General features: G+C 41.8%; 1 protein-coding gene across 5 annotated transcripts in view; it reads right to left on the reverse strand.

Annotated features, from left to right (window-relative positions):
• Window positions 1–27,144, reverse strand: part of SOX5 (SRY-box transcription factor 5) — a 641,540-nt gene that overhangs the window by 332,719 nt on the left and 281,677 nt on the right. For all 5 annotated transcript variants that reach the window (XM_032688182.1, XM_032688183.1, XM_032688184.1 and 2 more), the window contains one exon: window positions 7,748–7,908. The gene's annotated coding sequence lies outside the window, so the exon portion shown is untranslated. The remainder of the gene's footprint in view (window positions 1–7,747; window positions 7,909–27,144) is intronic.

The following is a 27,144-nucleotide window of genomic DNA, read 5'->3' on the forward strand; positions in this document are numbered from 1 at the left end:
GTGTGATCCTGTCCACACTCCATCACTATCAACCTTTTCCACAAGATGAGAGAATAATGTAGGCCAAGAAAAGCTATTGAATGCCCCTCCCCACCCATCTTTAAGAATAGGAAGGCTAACCCTGAAGTCTCTCCAAATTAGAATCCAGTTCAGAGTAAACTTTTTTTAACTTGTTATGTGGAGTCATGCTGGTTCTTTCTACTAATGGGTGAAAATTTCCACCCCACTACAATTTAGGGCATTCTAATTGTTCAGAATTAACATTATTACTAAAATACAAAATTGCTATTTAAACAAACTTGCAAAATATTCATCTTCCTTTCTTTATACTGCTAAGTCTTTAATTGCTACTTCACCAAATCTTTGCCTCAAACAGTAGCATTTGTGTACTGAAAATATTGTCCTTCTCTTTTTTGCACATGGATAACACAGAGCTATCTTTCCTCCCTCACCTCATTTTAACATGTTGCAGAATTACTGTGGACATTCTCATCAGAGCTTGTAAAACAACACCTACAACAGCTCACAGTGGGCTAATTTGTCTGTGAGGTGACAACTGCTCCATCCAAACGTCTGCAAAACATCTCAGCAAGTCTCTCCAATTAACAAAGTCAAGTAGGATTAATTTAATTTTCACATGAGAGTTCTTCTCAGAAGAACTGGTTCGGGTGTACCCAACAAGGCACTTATTGAAGCAGAATAGGTAAGGATTAAACGTTCTGCATATATCCAGAGCTCTGTATCCAAGCATCTCAAACTCTTCCTAAGTCCTTAATTAATTAAAACTCAAGTTATCCTCCACGGCAGAGAAATATAGCTGTGCCAACTTTACAGGTCAAGGTCTGAGGCAGAAGTAGACCAAATTAATTGCCCAAGATCCCACAGAAAGCACTTGGCAGAACTAGAAATTCAAATGACTTCACTTCTAAGGTGTCTCGCTCTGCCCACCCAAACAAGCAGCTGTATCTTCATTCATTCTTTCCTCCTGAACATCTGTAATTTTTTAACATGATGACCATCATTTCCAGTCAGAGGGAGCAACACACAGTCACTGAAGCAGCTCTTAGAAGCTTCTTCAGAGGAAGAAGATATAAGAACAGTACTTCAGAGCAATGCAGAATAGGAGGTTTAGAGTTGTTCACCTGGTACTTGTTCTGATTTTATCAGCAGCACAGTCCAGGGTTGGAAAGCTCAGATAAGCTAAAATTGGTAACTTTGACATTTTTGTGACTTTATGTCATCATCCATAATGCTACCATATAGTAAAACATTATACATGATGACATAACACCTGGAGAAAGCATTATGCTTATCAAAAGGTTGTGGGTTTAGCCAATTCAGTTCAAGAGCTCATGAGCATTTCTGAGCTTTTAGCTAGGCTCTATCAGCTCTGGTTATTACCTCCAACCCTTTTCTGGCAAGCTGCTCCAAAATAAGAAGCAAATAACATGGCTGCATTGTCTACCCTATGCAAAAGCCATGCAAGGGTTTAATAGTTTGATGCACAACAAGAAAGATATAGGTCGTTGTCATCTATTAAGCCATGACCTTGTGAAGGTAACCAGAAAGAAATTAAAAACAAAAATGAAAAAAAAAAAATCACACTGCCCTGCCTTCACAGACCTTTGCCTTTTGCGTGAAGGCAGCTATAAAACATGTGTCAGGGAAGCCACAATATTGCTAACGAGAGACAGTGGAAGAAAAGTTGTCTCTGTCGCTCGGAAAATCCCCATCACATCTACAGTAGACGCTCCCAGTCAGCAACTGTTTAGTCAGAAGTTTTAAGCGACTCCTTAAATTCACCATCTCTGGGGCCTTGCTGCTTAATAAAGACTACGGGGTGTTGAGAAGCACAGTATATTATTTCATTAAGTGCTTTTCGAGAGAAGGGGATTTAGAAGTAAAACTGCTGGCTTTGTGTGGCAAGGTTACGACCTTTGACAACTTTGGAGCTTATCTCTTTCATCTTCCCACTCCCCCGAGACCCCGAACTTGCGGAGGGATGGAAGCGGGTAAGCCGGGGCCAGACAGAGTCCAGCATTGTTGTGGGGCTGCCTCCTCTCTCTCTCCCTCTCTCCCCTTCTCTCTCTCTCTCCCTCTCCCTCTCTCTCTTTTTTTTCCCCCCTAAACAAAACAGATCTGAACTGAGCCAAGGAAACAAAAATGTATTGTTCCTCGCAGATGGAAGCGAGTGTCGCCTAGGTAACCAGATTAATCTCCTTTTTCTCTCCCTTCCTCTCTTGTAGTGCGGTAATCGGTGGGCTCTTTTCACAAAAAAGCCAGCCTCAAAGCTGGGGCTCTAACTAGGTTCCTAATTAGCTGCAATTTACAATGAAGACAACATGATGAGATAATAGAAATTTGCAAAATAATGACATACCTCAGCAAAATATTCCTCCTCCTAAGAACCATTTTTATACAAAAACAATAAAGAGGGCCCTTCTAAAGCAAAGCTGGAAAATGGTGGTGTATTATGTGACACAGAACATTATTGTTCGCCTCTTGTTCCCCCAATCAACAGCTTATTGTTTGGCATCTTAAATAAAAATGACTCAAATACAGGCCACATAATGATCTCCATTGCGCTAATACACTGTATATACAGAGTAGTCAAAAATGTACCCAAGCCAAGGCCAGTGGGGCTGATAAAGTACCAGGGCCCAGAAAGGTAATTTACAATACAATGCACTAACTATTAGTACTGGTCTTAATCACACATATCTTTCTGATTTCTGTCAGGATGCGCTCTGACATCAAAAAAGGGCACCCGAACAGGGGGCAGCTAGTTAATGAAATATGATGGATCGCATTTGTTTTCATGTGGTGGTGAGCTCAAACGAAGCAGCCTCCAGACTGTTAGCCAACAGTCTTCTCTTGTGCAACATCAAAGGCTCCCATTGACGGGAGGGGGGGGAGAGGGAGGGCGCGGGAAGGGGGATCGCGGGGAGACAGCGCAGAGGGAGGAGCGCCGAGTAACTCAAAGGACCATTAAATCGTAATCTCTACCTTATGTCCGAAAGGGGAGAGCACAGAAATGGAACGGGCCGGGGCCAACCTGCCACTGGTTTCAAGGGGAAGGAGTGTCAGCACCTCCACGCGCGGTGGAGGAGAGGCTGGTGCACTGCTGCTGAAATCTGGCGTTTTGCTGCACAAGGGTGACTTGTCATTGCAGACGTGAGGAGTACATCCCTGCTGGAGCCAGAGGAGAGGGGACAGTTCAGGGCAGTTTTGATCCCCACAGAAATACTTCATAAATAGCAACCGATTGTCTAAAACTGTCAGGAAGAACAGCAGCAGCATAAGTCCTTCCTTTTTTATGTGTGGACTCATCAGCGCTGACTGGTGCAGCTGCAAATATTCAAGAACTACAGATCAATGGATTGTCCCTCAAATAAGTGCAACTATTGGGCACTTATTTCCCATCCTTGTCACTTTGGGCAAGGATGGGAAAGCATTATCACACACCCTGGCCTGGTCTTTTGGTTCCTGAGTATGGCAAGAAGCCTAATTTCCTTCACAGAGTAACTGAAAAGAATCGGAAATGTCATATTATACAGAGCAGGCCAACTGCTGAAAACTACTGACAGGGTACCTGGCCCCAGCTGTACAGCAAGGTCCTGCAAGACAGTTCACGTCAAGGGTTAAGCATCCCAAGAAGCACTGTGATACAACTGCCATCTGTTTATACAACTTCTTTCATCTTTAAGGATCTCAAAGCGCTTAAATGGTATTATGACTTTGCTCAGGAGAGCTGCTGAATACATCAATGATGAACATTATGCTGTAACAAGGATAAGGAGAAGAAGGAGATTTTAGAAGTACTCCAAATATGCCCATTCTAATGACCACTGCCATGAGACAGAACAGACTGGGCTTTGGGTTTTAAGATGTTATTCAAAACACTCACACAAGAAACACATGGGGGTACCTATTCATCCTGAGACCCGTTGTAAGTGTAATGTGACACCTTTAAATCAACAGCAGCGAACATTCAAACAATAATAAAAAAAAAAAAAAGAAGCATGCAGATTTAAAACACAGAATGGCACTAAAAGTCAATTTTCATTCTGGAATTGTGTCTGCTAGAAACAAACATCTATAAAGATTTCTAGGAAAAAAGAGAACAAGGTGACAAATGGTAAGCCTTCAGTCTTTAAATGGAAATAAACAACAGTAAGTGATTTGATTGTCAGGTTCTCATGTGCTTACTCAATATTATTCTCTCCATGCAAAGTCTGATTCAATTGCAGGATAAGGTGTTATTTAACGTAAGAGCATCAAAACTGGTTCTGAAAAACAAAATAATGTGTAAGGTACTTGAACTGGTTGTCAGGCAGCCCTACTCCAACCAATGCTGAGCATCTTCTTATCCCACTGACTTCTCCCAGCACGGGAGCTGGCAATCTACCAGAAGTATCCTGACACACAGGATCAGGTAGCACCTAAGAAAAGAGCAGGAAAGTGAAGAAAATGCTTTTGAACCTGTGAACCCAATTCAGGGTAAATCCTGTGTTGACATTACTGATCGTAGAAGTCACTAGTGCTTCTTTGCACCAACTGAAAGCAAGGTCTAAAGATTTGTGTGTTAGCTTGTTTTTTGTTTCCACATACTATATACATTTCTATGGAAGGCTGAATATAGAATGTCCTTTTCAGGCTCATCTAAAAAAGCAGACCCAGTTTACAATTTAGATTTCTAAACACAGAAATAAGCTTTTACCTGGTACATTTTTCTCCTTTGGAGCTTACACCTTAATCTATCTAGAGGTTTTATCTTTGCATTCTTAGATAACCCTGTGTGGAACAGCCACTGCACATTTAGAAAAGCAGGAACAGTGTTGCTGCCCTGTGTATCCCGTGCCAGAGTCAGAACAGCAGCTCTATATCTACAGCCTGGTATAATTAACACCAGCTTGCCATTTTACACAGAAACATTAACTCTTCCAAGCAAGTGCTTCCTCCATCCATCCAGCTTCTTGGATGGATGAAATAAGTCAGTAAGAGTTAGTTTCCCACAATTACAGAGCTCTATCTGATACTGCAGGCACACAGCACAAATTGAATTCAGTGGGATTTCTGTATATTCAGCATCTGAAGGTTTAGGACTATAAATATTAACCTTTCTCCAAAGCAATCATATCCAAGGTACCACACCATAGGAGGCCAAAACACTGGGCCTGATCCTGCAAAATGAATCCTGTCATCCCTTTCTTATTTTTTTTTTAAGCTAGCAGAACTATTTGTGTAAATAAATGGGCACTCAGTGCATTTTCTTTTCCAGCATCCCGAGTGGCTGGCACAGACTGAGTTATACAGCATGAATCTAACCAAGATCATCTACACTGTTCCCCTGGAACAGCACCTGAGCCCTTGTGGCCTCGAACTGCTCTGGAAGTACAAATTTACAAGCAGCATTTGAAACATGACTCAAACATCCTCCAGTATGAGCAAGACCTGGCGTGTGACACAACTGGCTCACCTTTATTTTATTATCATTATTACACCACTCCCAGGCTTTGGAGACCTTTGTGTGTCTCGACACATTTCTTTAGCATCTCTTATAGCCTTCAATCTTCCTGCATTTTCTACCTCTGAACCAGTAGCAAATGGCGAGAAAAAACTACATAAACAAGTGGGTTCACGCAGGACACAAGAAAATCCATGCAGCTAACTTAAGTTTAATGCTCTTCAACTCTATTCCTCCTTCCCTTGCCCCTGGCCCCCAGGGGAGGTGGGAGGAATGGTTTAAATCAATAACCAAAGGCTTCAGTTTTACAAACCCTTGAGCCATTAGAGCTCTGAGTCCTTGGTGCACCAGTCATAACCTCCCCTGCCCCTGCACACACATACACACACACACGTAACACACATATAAAAAAACCCTCCCAGCCTGGCATTAAAAACCTTCACTCAGTGCTCCTTACTTAAAGGAAGAAAACAATTAAGTGAAACCTTGAAGTAATCTCATTCTGCCTATTTAGCCTCTTCATCCCTCAATGTGTGGTTAGTAAGTGTTGCAATCAGGGGCTAAGGCCTGCTATCATTCGGCCTTAATTAAAAAAGACACAAGCAGTGGAGCTGTGAATTAGAAATGTAACAACGCACTACCCCTGATTAATTCGAGGCTCATGTTGGATTAATAACTCCAAACAAAGAACAAAAGGAAATTGTTATGCGAATTGCAGTCCTCCCAGGCCAGACAAAGGTCAAATCACAGGATTTCAATTTCATCCGGAGTCGCTTAATCAACTCCCTCGGAAGGAAGACCATATGCAGTCCTGAAAGCTGCCCATTGTAGTCGTCTTGTCACTGGACCTGAGAGACGGCACAGAGATAATCCTAACTATTCCCCATCTTTTCTCCTTCTTGTCTGTTTCTTTTCTTTCTCAGTTTCTTTTTTCTTTTCCCTCTTTTTTTTTTTTTCCATTTTGACAAAACCCCTTCATTAGGGCTAATGATTAAGGAATAAGGACACTATCTGTCAGAAAGCAGCTTTTGTGGCTGCTGCCCCATGGAAGCTCCCTGGCTCTGACTGCCCATGCAGCTGCAGAGGCAGCTCCTCATTTTGAGGGGGGTCTTCTCCAGCAGCAGCAGAAGCCACAAACTGCTGTGCTTCATTCAGCATCACACAGTCACATAAAACAAACAGCACTGGGGGAGTGTAAAACAGGATGTGTTGTACACCTTCAGTGCTCTGCCTACATCTTAATACTGGGGTCTTGTGGGTACATTAGGTGGGGAAGAAGGGTATTCCCACCCTGAAGACTTATCTGACCAGAACTAAGCCACAGAGCACAAAATCTCATATTTCCTTGCTGTTCACACCCCCAATAAAATGATGATAATGATGAGGGAGCAAAGCAGCCATCAGTCTTCATGATCTAAAATAAACTGTCCCTCCAGTGAGCAGACACAGAGCATGTCCCCCCACTCCTCACCGAACGTGACTTCTCAAGTAACTCACACAGCAGGGCATTTTATATGAACTGCACAGTTATTCTACATAAAGAATAAAGAAAAGTCCAAGTCTGCCCCTCATGCCAAGAGCAAGCCTATAGAAACTGAAAAGGAACAAGAAAGAACCTTCGAGGCGGAGACCTGCAACAGGAGATCAATTCCCGCCCCCCTCTCCCAGAAGGCTCTCTGCCCATCAGCACAGTAACATCAGTTTGCCACACAGCTGCCTGCAGCTGGCCCAGCCTGGACGGGGCAGGTATCCTCTCTCAGATAGATCCCTAGTGTTTATACACAGAATTTCAAAAGCCAAGCTGGAATTTCTCAGGGTTTCCTTTGCCAGGGTTTTTTTGTATATTCTGTAACAGCAACACAGTTCAGGACCAAATTTGCTTTCTTCAGCAATCAGCTCCAGCAAGGGGCCAAGAGCCAACAACACTTCCCACCTTGAAGACCTTTTGCTTAACTCAAACAAATCTCTCCTGATTTACAGGGAAATGAGATACAAAGATTTAAGCAATCTAAGTTCTCTTTTAATCTCAAATTCTGGTTCCAAACATATTCTGTGTATGAACTCATTATTGTAGGATTGCTGACAAATGCTTCGTGACTCTCTGACTTGATTTTGCCAAGAGATACCTTAAAGCCCAATAAAACCACCCAAAACCTGGTACTAGTACCTGGCACTGTACCAGTAGTTTCAAAACCTGACGGCACCAATGGATAAGAGTTAGGATTCACATATTAAAACACCTTGGGAATTGCAGATACAGATTCTGTAGAAGTCTCTTACCTGTGTTAGGCGCTGGAATAAAATTGTAGGTCACTCGGTGAACTTAAAAGAAGATCCTGTTTTGACTTTCAGCTTGGGATCATCTCCATTCAGTTCTGTCAGAAACTACACTTGGTCCTCTTTCCCAGGGGCTGCTTACACACCTGCTGTCTCTGAATTAGCTGTTGGAGGGGAAGAAGTGGTTCGTGAATTGCCCCGTTCTGAAGCCCTTTCCCACCCAGAAATATTCCACTTTTAAATACTAACCCAGTAAATGACTATTCAACTTCTCTGATGCTTTCCTTATAAGTGTCAGTTCACTCTTACTTTACATATTGATTTCTTAGCATGCAACCAAAAATTAAAATGAAATACATACTGTGCCATGGAAAAGGAGAGTCACATACTCAGAAACTCTTTTGCCTGTGTTATACCACGTTATTAAATCCAAATTATATGGAATGCAAATTCTGCTAGAAATAAATCTCTCGAGCATTCTACCAGCTCCAAAAAGTAAGAATAATTTTTGAAATCTGTTACTATTAGGAGCTCAGCAACATGCACTACCAGCTATTTTAGCTACTTCTACTCTTCAGTGCAAAAGTAAAATACAAGTTTTAAGTGTGCAGCTCCAAAACTTTAGCCTATGTACTCGTTTGTCAAAGAAGGCAAACTGTGCACACATCCCAGTAAGAATAAATGGGAGGACAAGCTTGTCCTTTTCCATTATTCTTACTACAGGTGCTGTGGAGCTGTTCTTCATCTCCTTGTCCCAAAGAGACATCACCCTCTCAGAAGAAATCCTCCTGCTTTATGATAAATTCTAAGCCTCAAGTTATTATTCTGTGATATGAAACAGAATCACAGAATGGTTAAGGTTGGAAGGGGCCACAGTGGGTCATCTGGTCCCACCTCCCTGCTCAAGCAGGGTCATCCCAGATCACATTGCACAGAATTGCGTCCAGATGGTTCTTGAATATCTCCAGTGAGGAGACTCCACACCCTCTCTGGGCAATCAGTTCCAGTGCTTGGTCACCCACACAGTAAAAAAAGTTCTTCCTCATGTTCAGGTGGAACTTCCTGTGTGTCAATTTATGCCCATTGCCTCTTGTCCTACTGCTTGGCACCACCAAGCAGAGCCCGGTCCATCCTCTACACCTTCCCTTCAGATACAAATAGACATTGATGAGGTCTCTCATCAATGATGAGGTCTCTCAGTCGCCTCTTCTTGAAGCTGAACAGGCCCAGCTCCCTCAGCCTGTCCCTTCTCTAAGAGAGATGTCATTTATCTATATGCAATAATTCATTGTATATAGATAAATGACAGTAGCCTTTGGAGTACATACAGTTAAAGACTTTACAGTCCTTGACTCGACTGTAAAAATCTTCACTGGGAAACATTCTGCAGCACCTTTTTGGAAAATGACTGTCTGATCTTGGTATTCATTCATGTAATTTCTTTGAGGCAAGCAAAAGGCTCACTTGCATAAAATCTGAGTGGCCTCCACTCAGGCTGCACACCATCACCCTGCAATACTGTTGCACATGAAGCTTCAACTTCTTGTGTGTCAGCTGCACATAGAATTTCAATTTTCATGTTTAAATTTAGTTAAGCTTGTAGCTGTCAGTCTAATGGGGGAAAGCCTGGCCACACCTTTCCCATGTATTCTAATTACTTAAGAATAAGTTTTTCTTCAACAGTAGGAGAAACACAGAACCATTTAGGGTGGAAAAGACCTCCAAGATCATCAAGTCCAACCTTTGACTGATCACCACCTTGTCAACTAGACCATGGCACTAAGTGCCACACCCAGTTATTTCTTGGACACCTCCAGGGATGGTGACTCTACCACCTCCATGGGCAGCCCATTTCAATGTTTAGTAACCCTTCCATGAAGAAATTCCTTGTATGTCCAACCCGAACCTCCCCTGGTGTTGCTTGAGCCTATGTCCTCTCATCCTGTCACTTGTTGCCTGGAAGGAGAGGCCAATCCCCACCTGGCTACAACTCCCCTTCAGGTAGTTGCAGAGAGTGATAAGGTCTCCCTTGAGCCTTCTTTTCTCCAGGCTAAAGAACCAGAGCTCCCTCAGTCTCTCCTCAAAGGACTTACTCTCTAGTTAGCACACACTCAGGAATTTTTTAGGACCTAAGTTCATAGCCCAGGTCCCCAGGCCCACGAGAGGCTGTTACTCCTCTCAGTACAGGACATGCACCTCTTGCTTATTGGTGAATGGTGTGCAAATAAATGCAAGACAAGCTGATGTGTTAAGAAAAAAATAGCTCGCCACAATGATCAAATCCACTGCTATTGTAATACTACAACAAAAAGGTGCTTAGGACAGCTCTCTTCTGCTTTCTACAGAAAAAGGCAGAGGTAGGTAGATATTGGGGCATCAGCTCCTTTTCCAACCCAAATGCCAGCAGCTCCTGTAGCTTACTTTAGATGACAATCAGCTGCAAGTCTGCTGAGGATGACGAGGAGAAGAATTTATTTAATTCTGCTGACCCAACCAGCCCCCACCACCAAGTTTGGCACACGTATTCTGCATCTTGAAATCAAACTTTGCCCATTTTCATAGCTCCTGAACACACTGCTGAGAAAAAACAGCTTCCAAGGAGCGGCTCTTGATGGGATAGGCGTAGCCTAAAACTTTCCCCCTTCCATTTTCAGCACAACTGCCTGCCTCTCTGACACAGCTACACTGAGGCAGCTGGGAAGAAAAGGCAAGCCCTGGCCAAGCTACATCTGGGGACCAGCAGACTGACCTGTACTTCCATGCAATCCCTCAAAATCAGAGGTGTCTTAGAGCCCGTCCCATTCTCCTTGCTTCTCTCAGCTATCTCCAAAGACCTATGAATTTTTATAAATCCCAAAGTGTCAACAACAGGCAAGCATTTAAAGCTGCCCTCAACTTGACCTGCTCTTTTCTTTTCGCTAACCATCTCAAAGCTGTGTACCTGTTTCTTTAAGCAAACAAACCAACAAATTTCTCTGATTTTACTTGACATTTTTTCTAATCCTCTCTCTTTACTTAGGAGCTGCCTCTTTCTCTTCCCTTCCACTCAAACAAGCCACTGGTGAGAGATATTCGTCCTTTGCAGCTTCTACCAAGTGTGCAATAGCTTTCATGTATCTCTACCTCACTGACCCTTCATCTCTTTTCAAATCACAGATAAGAAACAACATTTCCTTATCTTGCTAAGAACTGGGAATACTTTCCATTTCTATTACAATATTTGCCGCCCCTATTAAGCACTCTAAGAGTCTGCATGAAAAAAAACCCTCATAAATATGGTAGTTTTCTGCCAGATTGCGAGAAACAAATAGGGCCAGTTTTTCAGGGGATAGTATTCCAGACTGTGCTGTAAGCAAGCAGCTGTGTCGAAAGATTAAATACGATGGGATGTGCAGAGAAAACCAGTTATGTCAAGCCCATTTGTCTCCCTCCAAAAAACCCAACCCAACCAACCAAACATAATGGGGGTTCTCCTATTCACCTTACCAAAATGCCACTTCGGTCAGAAAGATAAAATCAGAACACAGCAAATTAGGTTTTACGTCTGGGTAATTTTTCCAAAGAAGTCCAGCACCTCTGTTTAAGCTCAACTTAAAGGATTGCACACCATTTCTGAGAGCTGCTGGGCAGCTGCTGCTCTCCCTCTCTCAGAGGTGGCTGCTCCTCAGTTCTGGCTGGCATAAAGCAGGGCAGGATGCACAACCCTTATTCCCATAAAGCCATTTTAATTTACATGATTAGTCCCACTGACATCAGTAGGAAAACACCTACTGTAAAAAAAGTAGTGCAGGAGAACATTTATCTTTTTGCAATAAAACCTCACAACAAACATATCCAGTCTAAGCACACTAAATTTACTTTCCAAGGAGTCCAAATAATAACTGCCAACACATCCACATAGATTACATGTTCTTATTTTATGGAAAAAATGGAGTAATGTTTTGTGCTTTTGGTAATATGGCTACTGTCTGATTTTTTTTTTTTTTTTTAAATGCAAGAAATAGGTTTAGTGAGAAAATGAAAATTTTGCAGGAAAAGTTTTTCCTACTAAAAAAAAAAAAAAAAGAAAATGCAGCAAACAAAAAATATTACCAGGAAAATATCTGTTCTGATAAAATTTCCTTGACAGCTCAGACATGCAGGAGAGAAGTACCAGCAGCTAAAGAGGCTGAATCTCCAAATCATAGAATCATTTGGGTTGGAAAAGGCCTCTAAGATCATCAGGTCCAACCATTAACCCAGCACTACCAAACCCACCACTAAACCATGTCCCCAAGTGTCACATCTACATGTCTTTTAAACATTTCCAGGGATGGTCACTCCACCACTTCCCTGGGCAGCCCATTGCAATGCCTGACCACCCTTTCAGATAGAACAGAAACTTAACCTGTTTCAAGTACTCTACCACTACTGCTGTAGGTCCTGCCACTACTGCTGTAGGTCCTGGAGTCTTTTGGATTCTTAGGAAATTAATAATTTCCTTGAAAGAGACAGTTTTCATTCCAAGACATAAAAGTATTTCATGAAACAATTTTTTTTTTCATTTTTGGCCAGCTTTAATGGTAATTATGAGGACTGCCAATTACTGTTATGAATCAAGAAACACAGTAGTAACCTCCTTGTAAAAGAATCTATAATACTTCCACAAAGTTATCAGGAATCTTACCTCATTCTTCATTACCATGATGAGAAATTACACCAAGCAGTAAGATCAAGAGTCTATCCATGTTAAGTAAAAAGGAAGACCCTGGAAAGAGGTTCAGGAGATTGAAAGAACTGGATCTTATGAAGCTTTATTTCACCTTTGCCTTTTTTTTTTTTTTTCATTTTCTTGTGAAATCTGTCTCCTTTGCTTTGATGCCTTTGATTGAAGGGTATTGTGTAAGTGATTCGCATTTGCACAGCTCAGAAACATGAACACCAACAAAAGCCAAAACATACAATTTGGTGTATTTGCTTGCTGACTAAACACTTTTTCTTATATCTTCCTTTGCTTGGAGGGTAAATTGTTAGTTTCAAAGCTGAATGACTGCTTCAGTAAGTTGGGAAGCAGACTATTGGTATAGTGTGATAATTAAGGGATCTTAGTTCTTAAACAATGCTGATAAAACAGAAATCCCTCTCCCTTTTTTCTGGATTACCTTTAGAACTGAAATCAGAGCACGCTAAATGAATAATAATTTGCACCTTCTGTGAATGATAGAAGATTGAATCAAATTTTAACTCAACTCTATTTGTAAATCCCTCAGGATGACATAATTACTATTCAACACATACCTTAATTAGCTGTACACATCTACTTCATAGTATTTAACAGGTTTAAAAAGCTTTTATTGTCTGTTGAATGGATGTTCCATTCTTATCAAAATGAAAATAATTCTGAATTTCCTAAACTGGAAGAAATTTACTCACAGAAGTCAAGAAATGACCTGGAAATTACTGTTCCTATAGTCAAATAGTTATCTTTTTTTCTGGCATTTTTAATTTTGTTTCAAATTCACTAATGCTATAAAGAATTGATAATGCACTGATGTGAATTATTGTTGCTGCTTTTGATGAAAAAAGGTCATAGTTGCATGGTGCGGTGAAAAGAAAAACCTACTAAAATTTTTGCACAGAATTTGAAATAAATATAAGCCAATATGGGACATAATTTCTTTTCCTGGTTTGGATTACAGTATGGCCTCACCTCTAGAAAGAACTATTGCTTTCACTGCTCCATCACAGATGATAACAGGCTGAAATTCAGCAGATGAAACTGAAGATTCAGCATCTGAGACCTTGATCCTCATATTGTGTTAAAAGCAGGTACTTGCTCACACACAGAGGCTGTTCTTTAAACCAGTGGGATCTGCAGAGCGACACGGCTCAGTCACACTGCAAGGCTGCCACGAGCCAAGGCTCACCGTGAATCACAGGCACAATGTTCCCTAAAATCCGAGAATCACAGAAGCTTTTAGGTTGGAAAAGACCTCTAAGGTCATTGAGTCCCTTAACCCAGCACTGCCAGGTCCACCACTAAACCACATCCCTAAAGTGCCACATCCACGCTTCCTTTAAATACCTCCAGGGATACTGACAATAAGAGCAAACGAGGATGACAATGATTATGTGCAGACACACATGCACGTGGTATGTTTTCATTATTTTGTCAAACTGCCCCAAGTGAGATTAAAATGTTTACTTAAGTACTTATTTTATACTCTGTGTCATTTGCTTTCTGTTCTCCTTAAAATATAATGCAAAAGACAGATGACTCCTCAGCACAACTCACTGTTCCCGGGGCCAAATCTAAATGGAGATAATCAACACACAGGGAAATGATGGAGGCTGAGCCTGGGGAGGAGGGGAAAGCAGGACTAGAAGTGCTTTGCTCTCTCAATCACCTTGGTTTCACTGGGACCAGAGAGAAGCCGAGACCTCTGCAGTTGTGGTAAAGGAGCACTACCAGGACCCAAGAGTCTGGGGAAAGGGAAAGACCAAGGATAAGGCACACTGATCTGGCATGGGAGAAACTAAACAACTTGAGGAGACAGTCTGAAGAATATTTTAGGTACTACTCCTCCCAACCACACAAACATCATCGGACCAGGACTTAAAAGTCCCAACATTTGCCATAAATAGTGATGCTCAGAAACAAACTCCCACCCTAAACCATACATAAATGCCTTCCAGTGCATTTGAGATCCTTTTGTTTTATCTTTCTCTTACGTCTTTAGGCTGCCTCAATGCCATATTTTCAAGTTTTTCACTGCAATTCACTGTAGTAAAATTTTAATTTTTTCCACAAGTGGAGGTAGAGATTCTCACACATTTATGTTATCTCAGAACAGGGCTTTGCAAGACACATTACATATTGTAAGCTTCGTGATAAAATTGCAGGCATTGTGTTGGGAAACTAATCTGTTTTGCCACTGAAACAGAACCAGGCAAAACAAAATAAAAATGAACTTATTCAGTCAGGAATGCTTCTTGTTCCATAGTTACGTTTCTTCCAGTGTGTATGATGAAACTGTAAATGCTCAATCATTAAAAAGATAAGGATCACTCAAATATTTCAATCTTATTCCATATCTTTCTCAAAGGTAGAAAAAGGGGAGGGGTGGTGGGATATATGCTAAAATACACCTTTATACTTTACCACCACCTTTCTTTGCACATAAGTTTCCACCTTGCCTTACTCTGGGTCTCAGCTGAGACCCAACAAGAGAAGGTCTCAAACCTTTCTGGAAACTTTACAGGTTTAGGGTCACCACCTGCAAATCAATAAGCACTGGAAGCTTACTGGAAGTCAGAGCAGGCTGGGAGCAACAGGCTCCTCTGCTCCCGCCCTGCAAACAAAGCAGGCTGCAATCTCCCGTGCCAGCATCCTTCCCCTGAGCAGCCTCCTGGCTCCTCCCGGACAGCACACCACAGGAACCTCATTTTGAGATGACAAAAAGATGGACCTCATGTCGCTGCAACTGCATATCTATCTCCAAGTCATTACCCTGGAAAAGAGAAAAGCTATTTGTACTCTCCCCAGTAAACTTGCTCTTCTCGATTTTCCCTAACATTACAATGAAACTTTCCCGCCTGTCGTGTTGGTCACTTGTTTTGTGCTGGAAAAATTGCAAAATCATGGGGAGAAAAAGGCTGCCATATGCAACTACTGTGCAGCATTAGCATAGTGCTGGATACTCTCTAATTACATACTGTACTGTTGACACGCACATAAAAAAAATGATATTGATTACTTATATATCATTTCTTACTAGAAAGAGAAGTAGTTTGAGCTCAGCCAGCTACCCAGGAAAAAACTACAGGAGGCCGAAGAAGGATTTACAATTCTTTTTCCACTTAAATGACATCATCTGTGAGGAAACATGCATTTTGATGGAGCACATTATAGAAGAACATTGTGAGGGTAAAAAAAGCTTGATAGAAGATCCAGGCAGCAAAAACATGCGATTTTGAGCATCATAAAAAGGGCGGTAGTACAAGCTCATGTGGGTCACCCAATACATTCTGTTCCTAACTGAATCCTACTGTCTTACAATACTCATACTATGTTATTTATTATTTGCATTATATATTATTTGCATTATATATTATTCGCATTTCAGTATCCCCAGCAAGGCCTCAAGGAAACCCCACAGGAGTATTTTCATGTTTGGTTGATTAGTTTTGCATCTGCATAAAAATATTTGCCTTGTGCCTGAAACCTTGACTTCAACGCAGAAACACAGAAAAAGCAGGAAATAAATCTGATCTTTCTGCTTTCCAACTCCAAGTTAATAAAATGTTTAAATTAACTTAAAGATGAAGTTCATAATATGAACAATGTCTTAAAATTACGTTCAGTGTGCCAAATTTTTGAAAACGCTTCTAAGTTCTGCTGAAGCCCCAAGTAACTGTAAACCTGTTGAGTGGCGAGCACAGGCATCTGAGCCATCAATAGCCATTTCAAATTTTACTACTAAATCTGTGGAATACATGACAATGAAAATCAGCTGATATATGGTTTTCAAGGCTAAGGTTTCACCACGAGGGCAGTAACACACATGAAACTCATTGTGGGTACACTCACACATGAAACCATTCAGTGGGTAGCACTCAAAAAAATAAACGCACGTATATGCATCACCAGAAAAAAAGAAAACTTCACAGAAACATCAAGTTTGCAGTATTGTTTTTTTTCTACACACTAAATATTTTAAGTGGAGATATTGTCTCTACATAATGCGTGTTGGCACAACCACAGCTCATTCTTGTGTAAATAATTTGGTATAGCATTATACAAATTGCAAATATGGCACTTCATTTTATTAAGAAAACAACTGATGCAATAGCAGCTATAGCAAAATTGGAATGGTAAATAGGTTGTATTTTTATTAAAGTTTTCCTTGGGCCTTTCTGGCAGTTAATTTATTAAACTTCTGACAGTTATGGAAGCCATACACTCAGTGACTCTTCTTCAACAGGTTGAAAGAGATTCTACAATCCTACATTAGACAGGGTAGATACAACTAAGTCATCTAAGTGATTTGGCTTTATTATTTCCTTTGAGGGAATCTGAAAGATGAATTTAGGACTTTGAATAACACAGACCTGGAATAACAAGATCATTGGATGGAGAGTCAAACACGGAAGAAAGAATGGAATAGATCAATTCTTTGGTAAGAAGCTTTCTGCTTGTGAGTTTGAGCTGACAGGCATTACTTTATTCTTATAAAAATGAAAAAAGCTCCAAGTGGGAGTTGCCATGCAAGGGGGGTGGGTGGGGAATGAATGGCATATTTGGGATCTGGCAAGTAGAATGGATCTGGAAAAAAATTTGGTCCTAAGTCCCAAAGTATAGCAGATCTGTGCCCTGATTAGCTTACATTCATCCAAACCTCCTTCTGTGCCCTGTGCTTAGATTAGGTTGTGCACACAACCTATTTTCTATTTATGCAACATCTGCTCCGCTTTGAGATTGCGAGCAAGAACATTTCCAGGCTCCAAAGCAGGATGAGATTACAGACTGGCAAACTGAGCTGGATAAAACAAGGCCAGAGCCACAAAGATTTAGGTTCTACTCAGATTATTTAAGATTCCAAAAATGTCTCTATTTTGCATTAACATAAATGATTTCCCATATTTATACCTCCTTCCAGTTTTAAGAAGGAAGAGAAACGGAGTGCTTAATTAGTAAAAGTTCATCTAGTGCTGTTCTCTCACATGACCAGAGTGACAAATCTTGTGGATATCATGTGTAGTGCCATAATTAAACCTTCAGCCCTGATTATTCAGAGCTTGAAGAGTCATCTAAACCCTGTCAACCAGACACAGGGATGTTCTCCTACCACTGGAATGAAGAGGGGAGTGCAGGGAGAAAGGGGACGTCCAAGCACAGACAATGCCAGTATGAAAAATGTGCACCTTATGGGAATGTTGCAGGGACTGAGAGGGGAGAAAAGCTGCAGTGCTGCTGAAACAGGAGGAGATGGCGGGGCTGACCCTCACAGGATCCCCCTGGAGATGGTCAGTTCAAAATAAGAAAAGGGAGGATGCTTTTTTCCTAAGGAGCAACCAGCGATATGTCTGGTAACACCTGCAGTAAAATTAACACTGGTTGCTGTCAAAATCATCTCTGTGGGTGGCAAGACCATGACTTGGTCTGCAGCAGCAACAACCACTATGCATGGAAGATCTATTTAATTTGTTTTAATAGCAACAGGCAGAAGGTTAAACAGCTGACCAAGATGACAACCTCAGGGCTGACTGACAGCACCACAGAGCTGCTCTTACCTTCCTGCTGGACTTGGCTTCACTGATTGCATCTCACGCTCACTGGCAAAGTACACGTGAACAGAGATGGTGCTGCTATTGAACTGACAGTTCAACAGCCCCTCTGATACTCTGTGAGGCCATAAGATCACAAAAAAAACCCAGCTTAAATTCACAAGCTGGCCAGAAAGATAGTGGCTTACCAGTTCGATTATCCAAACACTTTCAGTTGGGTTCAGTGGAATAATAGTTCACTGATAGCCTTTAAATAAATAAATAAATCCCTCTTTACTTGGCCATGATTGAGGGTTTCTTCCTTCCTTGGAGGAGGCTGCAAGACAAGGAATGCCATTCATCTAAGTAGGGACTGGCTGCATCAAAAAGCAGCCAGGATTTCTCCCTCTCCCCATTCTTCCCCTCCCCAACACAATAGACCTGAAAACAAAAGACAGATTATTAGGTTTAAGTATGTAGCCCATTCTCCACATACCCCTTCCTCCCTCCTCCCACCCCTTCTTCGGCACATCTGGTAGCCATGTGTGGCAAGTGCTAATGAAGACTTTCCTGAGCGAGCTACAATTAGTTCCGACTGCTGTTTGCCTCTCTCGGCTGTACGGAGGATAAAAACCAAACCAAAACAAAATCTTCCCTTCACTGTTCCTGAAACCTCCTCCTGCCCCTGGGATTCCCCCTCCTCATCATGCTGCTGAAATTAAAACAAAACAAAAGAAAAAAATGTAAGCAAATACTTCGAGAGGCTCTTCTGCCTGATTTTTTTTTTCTCTTTTTTTAAATCAGCATTTTATTCATTTTGATTGAACACGACAGGCAGGCAACAGTGTTTCTATGATCCTGTCTACAATAGAGAATTGTTAAACAGATGTCCATTTTTTTTTTTCCTCCTAGCCTGGCAGTATTATACACATAGCAGTTTTATCTGCTCGAGCAGATCAAATTTGTGTGTGTGTGTGTGTGTGTGTGTGTGTGTGTGTGTGTGTGTGCGAGCGTGTGTGGTGCCATTTGGAGTGATTAGAATAAGCCTCACAGAGGCAAGATGTATTGTGCACAATTAAGCCCATCTCTAGACCGCACATTTTTGTTTACTCTTGGTCTCTTCTCCTCTCCCCAATCAAGCTCCTAATAGAGCTGTTTCAAGTTTCAACAAGGACAGCATTAACTGCTGGTCTCCACATGAAACAGAATACCAAAACCCAGCCTCTCCCCAAGATCTAAGCACCAGCCTCGATGTCCTCCTTTACATTTCTCTCTGAAACAGCCACGGCCCTCACCTTCAAAATTCCTAATGATTGCCCCTAGTAGACACTCAGTGCAATGTAAAATTTCCCAGTGTGAGACTTTACATATTCTTTGTCATTTCTCTCAGCTGTGTCACACAACATGATTGCCACTGACCAACCCCTACTTGAAAGTATGTTCCCACTAAACAAACAATCCGGATAATTGCTGCAGAAGTGATGATATCTGCATACATCATATTTCAATTATACCTTATTCACTCAAAAAAATGGCTATGACCCTCCTACGCCTTTTGAACAGTGCTGTATATTGAAATGCAAAAAACTAAGTTCTAAAAGCAGAACAAAAGCAAAACTGATGCTTAAAAAGGAGTTATTCTCTTAAAATACACACGTTTCTACTTGCCAGATGATTTCTCAGAGAAGATGATAGGCTGGAGTAATGCAGGGAGGGAGGAACAAAAGGGGTTTTAATCATGGCTCGGATTAAAGAGTTGTATAACAATTGCTCTCCTTCCAGGCACATATACTGTACATGCTCACTGTAAATGATCAGCATTTAAAGAAACAAAGTGCACCGTGACGCATTTAATGTAAGGACAGATGCATATAAATTAACACTTTATTAATCAAAAGACACTGGGTATCGTTCTCCCTCGTCATACCAGAAAATAGCACTTACACACACAGGACTGACAGCCAAAACCAGTCCCCATACCTTCTCCCCTATGCCAATTTAAAGTACATAAAACCCACTGTGGGGAAAAGAAAAGCAAAAAAGCACAAGACTCTTTCTAATTCGAGGGCCTCTTTTTGGACAAAAAATATTGCTTCATCTCCACATAGTCTTGTTTTCCTCTGCACCAAGCAGGGAGTAGAGCAAAGCTGTTGCACTCCTAGCAATATTTTTCTATAAAACATAAATTTTACACTTTGAAAAAAGGCTAATTTTACTGGTAATGAATACCAGTATTAACTTAATGAGTCACCACAGTACACACTTTTAAGGAGGAGCTGGTGCTAATGCGTGAATAATTATTGACACAATTAAGTGCCCAACACTGGGCCTGTTAAACTGCTTCTGGCACGTGAGGGCTCCTTAATGGCTCCATGGTATGGTACAATGACCCTAAAAGGTTTTAAAGTGCAGAGAGCTCCCCTTTGCTACTGCAAGGGATCCTGTATCTCAAATCCATTCCCTGCCAGATAACACTGAATTGTCGAGGATTTACGTCCCATGTGGGGTTTTGCCTGTTGCTGGACTGAATAATTAGCTATTTACCGATTCAGTAAACAGTAAGCTCACCCTTTGACCTGCCTTGGTATAGACTGTCTGGTCCCTAACCCTGCCAGGGGCTTCCTCCTTCCTAATGGTCATTCTGTGAGCCAGGGCTGCTGCTGGAAACCTCGCTGCTCTCTTCCCACTGATGGCTCCAAAGTGCAGGACCCCAGCACGACACCAGCCACTGAATCCTCAGTGGGGGTGGGATTAATCTCCAACTCACCTATGAAAGTTTGACTGAAATTGGAAAAAGTATTGACTGAAACATCTGCAAGCTGTACTGGCAACCGTGCCACACGTGTGCTCCCATTCCAAGGTGCTCAAGCCCCCTTAGCCCCGTTGCATACACACACAGCTTCTCCCTTTTACAACACGTGTGAATGTACAGATGTCCAAATTAAACACAAACCAAATCTCTGGCCCTGCTGTGCATACCACACTTATCTCTGACAAGTCCAGCAGAATCACTGGAAATATTTGCAGGTTTCCAGCAAAGAAACATTATTATCGAGAAAGCCATAAAAAAGTCACCTCTGGCAAATAACTCTTGACCGTGTTTCACAAGAAGGGCGCTCGTGTCCTCTGAACAAATGGGGCTGTCTCTAAGTCAAAACGTCCTGCCAAGATGCCTCATCAGTTAGCTGGAGCAACACACGCACTCACACAAAAACTGACCTTTTATTCTGAGATCCTGAACTCCCTCTGACCTCCCTCAAGCTATTCCAGCATGCATATAGGTCCGTAAGATAGATGGACAGACTGAGAGATGTACAAGCAGACAGACAGAGCATAATATTTTATTTTCAAATCTGCACATCCTGAGTACTGCATCTACAGATTTAACACCAACAGAGTCCCCAGTCCACGGTTAATAAGGGTGTGTTTGCATGTATAGCACTGTTGTCCCACACTGGCTGCGAGGCAGCTATGCTGTCTGAGACATGAAAGAAGAAAAGGGGGATTTTCTCTAGGATAACACAGCATTGCCCTCCTGGTGCTGCCAAGGAAAGGGGCACCATTAACAGGAGAGGCGGCAGCAAGAACAATGACAAGGAAGTGGCCAATTAGGGGAGTTATAATCAAATTCTGCACACGAAAGACTGTGTGGAGAACAGCCGGATAGTCACTATAGCCTGCAAGTCTCCTGTGCTCCAGAGCTGCTCCAACAGACAGGGGTGGGATGCCGTGCCACGAGGAAGAAGGACAGACAGACAGGCTGGACAGACAATGTCCGCAATGGGCAGTCAGGGAATCCTCCCTACTCCTGCCGTGGTTTTCCTGTCTGGCCTTGGCAAAACAGTCAATCACTCTCTGTTTTCTCATCTGTGAAATGCAAATAAAGATGCTGCCGTGTTTGTAGGATGTTGTAGGCACATCATAATTTTGAAAACGTGTGTACAGTAGTACACAGCAAAAAAGAACAGGAGAACCTGACTGACCTGAAAAATACATATCCTGAATTAGAAACTACCGAACACAGTCTAATACTTCTCACACAGAAGAAGACTCGGAAGGGAGATACCACTTCAAAAACTAAATGGCTTCATTCATTTCCTTTTATCATATAACTGTAGATATAAACCCCAGTCCTTGTTCCTGACAGAAACCACAGGCCAACATCCAGCTTACTGGGACCTGGAGCACAGCCTAGTGATTGACCACGTGATGACACAGTTCCACTGATGCATCTCTACCAGACTTTGCACAACTCAAGGCCCTATCTGAAACACCAGAAGCAAGTGTAAATTGTGAAGAAGACTGGTATCATGTATAATGAACCTCCGAAACTGTACAGTAAAGAAATCAAAATTTACTGGAGGCCACAGGATGATAAGGAAGACTTTGCAACAGCTAAGCAGTTTGTGCACCCATCCTGAGAAAAGCATCCCCCTCACTGCTCCTTCAGGCAAGTTGGGAGACAGGTAATCAGCAAAGAGAGTTCCTCCCTGTTCCTCTCCACTCTAGCACTTACAAGCCTAAGCCTGGGTGTTACGGACACCAAATTCCTTTCAAAGATTTTGTGTCCATTTAACTATTCTCATGAAGGTAGTGAGTCAGAAATAAACTTAAGCATGTTCAGGACATACTCACAAGATGATCACAAATCACATTCTCACCAGGAGTGGACCTACACTGTATTGGTACTGCATATTGGCAATACAATGCACCTTCAAAATTGCTTCTCCTTGTCCCCTCCCAAAAAAAGTAAAAAAAAAAAAAAAAAAAAAAAGCTGCATGACCTATTCAAGGAAAAAAAAAATCTTTGGAGTTTTTTTGTTAGCAGGGAGTGGTTCAAAGGCAAAAAGTCACTGAGTGGCAAAGCAGTAGCGGGCTTTGTCACTTGGAAATCAATGAGCTGCTAGTGAGAGTTTCACTCGTAGCTGTATCATGCCAGCTTAATGGTACCAGACTTCATAAATGGCTCTTGACCTCTTGCCCTAACTTGCAGCAGAAGACAGCTGTTCTAACAAGAGCAGTCCTGCAAAGCCAGCTTGGGAGAGTTCGTGTGGTTGCACGAGAGCAGGATTTCACCGCCGCCTCGCTGAGCTGCAGCGTGGCCAGCGCTGCCCAGCCCCAGCCCCACGTAACTCCCAGGCTGCCCTTTCTTTTCTGTAACAAATCAAACGTGCAACAAAATATTGCCACATCCCCATGAGCATATTGACACAATAGGGACTTCAACCCCAATTTTGCTTTGTGTTTTTTCAAATGGCTTTTATTTATCTTAAGATAAAGCGCACGTACTTTGCCGATACGCTCAGGGCCTGACACAGGGGAAGGGGAGACAGTGCATACACTGGGCACTGGGTTGCCTGAGGACGGGACCTGTCCCGAGGTGCTGACCTGTGGCTCAGCTGCAACAGGAACCAGAGAACCCTGAGACACTTGCAGAATTAGTCCCCCTAAAAAAAGAAAGAAACGATGAATTTTTTATGACTTGCAGTGCTAAACGTATGTTTTGAAGTCAGCTGGTGTGAAAGCTGCAGGGAAAAGGAATCAAACTTTCTGCTGTTGGTCATAGGTTTTTATAACATGGAGAAGAAAAAAACAGACATTGTGTTTGCATTCTATTTCTGGGCCTTTTAAGCTGTAACAGCATGAGTGGTATTTGCATCAGGAGTTACCATATATCATTGCAAGCAACATATGCATAGATGGAAAAAAGATGACGGCAGCAGCAGGTTCAGTGAAATCTCAGGATCTCTCTGTGATAGGGACCTGCTAAAGGTTTGGTTTTATTTAGCGTAGCTTAAAATGTCATTGGCATATGTGTTTCTCAATTAACACCAATTTAATACACTCCAGAAGTGTTCTATTCTGAGAGCAGGCTTCAGAGTTTACAAAGGATCTAACCTGACATTTCAGTACAGGATATCCAGCCCCATTTACAACCAGGAAAGCACATTATGAAGGCTAGATTTTTTTTTTTCTTTGACATTGTGTAACGTTGCCTCTAATGATAAATACAAAAGTCAGAAAATCCTAGTATGTAGTATGGAAATTATGAATCCCTCCAACCTCTGTGAGTCACTCATGTCCCCCAGATGAAATGGTGCCTTGCAGCAAATACAGAGATTCAGCAAGTGGATGGTTGATTTCCCTTCTCAGTTGCCTTAACCATGCCATGTATGCTGCTAAACAATTTCTCAATTGATAAACTGCAAATTCACCAACAGAATACATTAAAAACATATTTAAAAAAATTTTTAAAAATCAAGCCCCAAACTCAATGGAGAAGCAGTCAATAATCCTGGAAACCCTGGGCTTTCTGTCAAAAATCTGAGGAGAGAAAGATTTACTGATGATGGCTTCCTAAATGATAAATACAGATGTCCAACAGGATCCCAGAAACCAACTACTGAAAAGCTGAAGGATTATTTATTAAACAAAAGTATGAATAAAGAATAGGCAAGTATTATTTTGTATGAACTTTACACAGACTATATGAATGTCTACAGTCTATTTAGATAGAGCACCCAGCATTATTAACATTGATTTTGGAATATACGATTCAGTGGATGTAATGGGCTAAATTCAGCCCTGATGAAACCAGCAACTCCACAGAAACTGCACAAGACACAAATTTGTCTCTTCAGATGCAGTGAAGTGTCTATTCTGAAATCAGTAACTGTGGAGCATGCGTTCAAAAAATATTGAAAAAAAAAGGTTAAAATCAAGCATTTCAAAGTTAGGAAATACTGGTATTCAACTTGCCTATTAATCCTGTCCTGCTGTGTGTCCATTGTCTGCACTGAAGAGGGAAAACTAGCCCAGGTTTTTGCAGTTCAAAAGTGTATCACAGGGCATTCACACAAGAGGGCAGAAGTGTGATTGGAGGGACAACCTGAATTTGGCCTTAATTGTCAATGTTTGGCTTTGCAATTTGCATGAACTTTCCTCCTTTTCTAAATGGGGAAAAAAAAAAAAAAACGATAAAGACTAAACATATTACATGCAGCTGCTGAAGCTTTCCAAATCACAGCTCCCATCAAGGTTTAGTCTCTGTCCCTCTGGACAAAAATCTACTCTTTCAGACTCAGGGTATGAGCTCGAGTCTGCAGAAAATAAGGTACCATCAGGTCTGCAGCCAGAAGACCTCACCACTTTTTCCCATTTCCCAGCTACATTGCTGGAGAATCTCCAGCTGATGCCAGCTTAGGGAGGGAGAGCAAACATTACCATTTTTTGGTCCAACAGGATCTCTTAAAATTAATTGAGGCAAACTAAATGCATTGGACTGCTACCGTCTCTTGCAATAAATAATTTGGAAGAATCTTTCTTTGTAACATCTTTCTCACCTACACACTGTCTAGAGCATGTGTGTTTGTATATACCCATATATATAAACACATCCTTGAACACACACAGTTGGAAAGACTTCATCCTGAGCGTGATTTGCCAGGAAATCTGGAAAATTCTGATATATGATGAGTTAAAATATTAACAGATGTGTGCATTCAAAGTGAGAATTTAATCTTGAATTTGATCAGGAATGCATGTTGAACTCTGGTACAGGGAGCTCTGAAATTCAAAACCATTATCCAAGATGATCATCTTTAAAATGGAGGAAATCTTGTGCTTCAGATTCTTCAGTTCCTGGCTCCAGTGCAAGCCTAGATTTTCTCATGTTGTTTTGGATCTTTGAAAACTGAACTCAAAAGGTAAAACTGACTCCTCAGGCACCCAAGTGGGTATTCACAGTGCCTAACTTCAGACATCTAACTGTTCAAAGAGTCAGGGGAGGTCCCTAGCATGGCTGCTCTGAAGCCCCCCGGGATGAGCCTGCCTGTCTCTGTGGATCGTACAGATGCCTTTGGCTCCTAATTTAGGTACCTAACTTACATGAGGTTACATGGTGTGATAATTTCATCCTCAGTCCTTATTGTAACACACATGTTAGTCTGCCACAAGCAAACTCACTCCCAAATGACTGGGGTCTGAGTTAAATTCAGGTTTCGATAAAAGTGAGCCTATGTGTAGATCTGGATGCCCTCAAGCTCTAAGAATCAAAGATCTTATTCTAGATGCAAATTTCCCTGACCTAACTATAGCTTCACATGGAAATTCGGATTATTCTTTTCCTAAAAGAAGCTATAAAGCCCCTGTCCAAAGGTTCCTTATTTGTTTTATTTCAATTATATGGTAATGTTCACATCCCCATATCCAAGCCTTCAGTTATCACTACTGAACCATTTTTATTCTATACTTCATAAGCAGTAGAGAATTTACAGAAGTACAAATATCTTGCCTGGCATTTGCATATCACTCCCCATTAAAGTGTTACCTCCCTTCCCTCTCCTCTCCCAGCTCACAAAAGAGAGTGGTGGGAAAAGAGCCAACAACTAAGTCCTGTTAAAACTGAAAAGAAAATCCTACCTTGCACAATGCAATTACAATCATATAATCACAGAATCATTTAAGTTGGAAAAGACCTTTAAGACTGAGTCCAACCTTTGACTGATCACCACCTTGTCAACTAGACCATGGCCACATTCAGACATTTCTTCACCATCTCCAGGGATGGTGACTCCACCACCTCCCTGGGCAGCCTGTTCCAATGCTTAATAACCCTTTCATGAAGAAATTTTTCCTAACGTCAGGAAAAAACATTTCCTCTTGTCCTATCCCCATTGCCTGGGAGAAGAGGCTGACCCTCACTTGGCTACAACCTCCTTTCAGGGAGTTTTAGGGAACGATAAAGTCTCCCTTGAGCCTCCTTTTCTCCAGGCTAAATAGCCCCAGTTCCCTCAGCTAGTCCTTACATGGACTCCTCTCCAGACCCTTTCCCAGCTCTATTGCCCTTCTCTGGACATGCTGCAGGCCCTCAATGTCTTTCTTGAACTGAGGGGCCCAGAACTGGACACAGCAGTCAAGTTGTGGCCAAGTACAAAGGGACAATCACTGCCCTCATCCTACTACCACATGATTTTTTTGATACAGTTAACCACACTGAGGCAGGCAAAGAGCATGCCTCAGTGCATGCTCATCCAGCATCTGTGCTGGATGTACAGCACCTGAAAGAGTTAAGAGAGTGAGGAGAGCTTTCAGAAATACCTAGAAATACGGATACCTGCAGGGCGTGCTCAGTTTGTTTTGAAGATGTGTTGTTC

This window comes from Chiroxiphia lanceolata, chromosome 5 (genome assembly GCF_009829145.1).
Source record: "Chiroxiphia lanceolata isolate bChiLan1 chromosome 5, bChiLan1.pri, whole genome shotgun sequence".
In the NCBI taxonomy this organism is placed as follows: domain Eukaryota; kingdom Metazoa; phylum Chordata; class Aves; order Passeriformes; family Pipridae; genus Chiroxiphia; species Chiroxiphia lanceolata.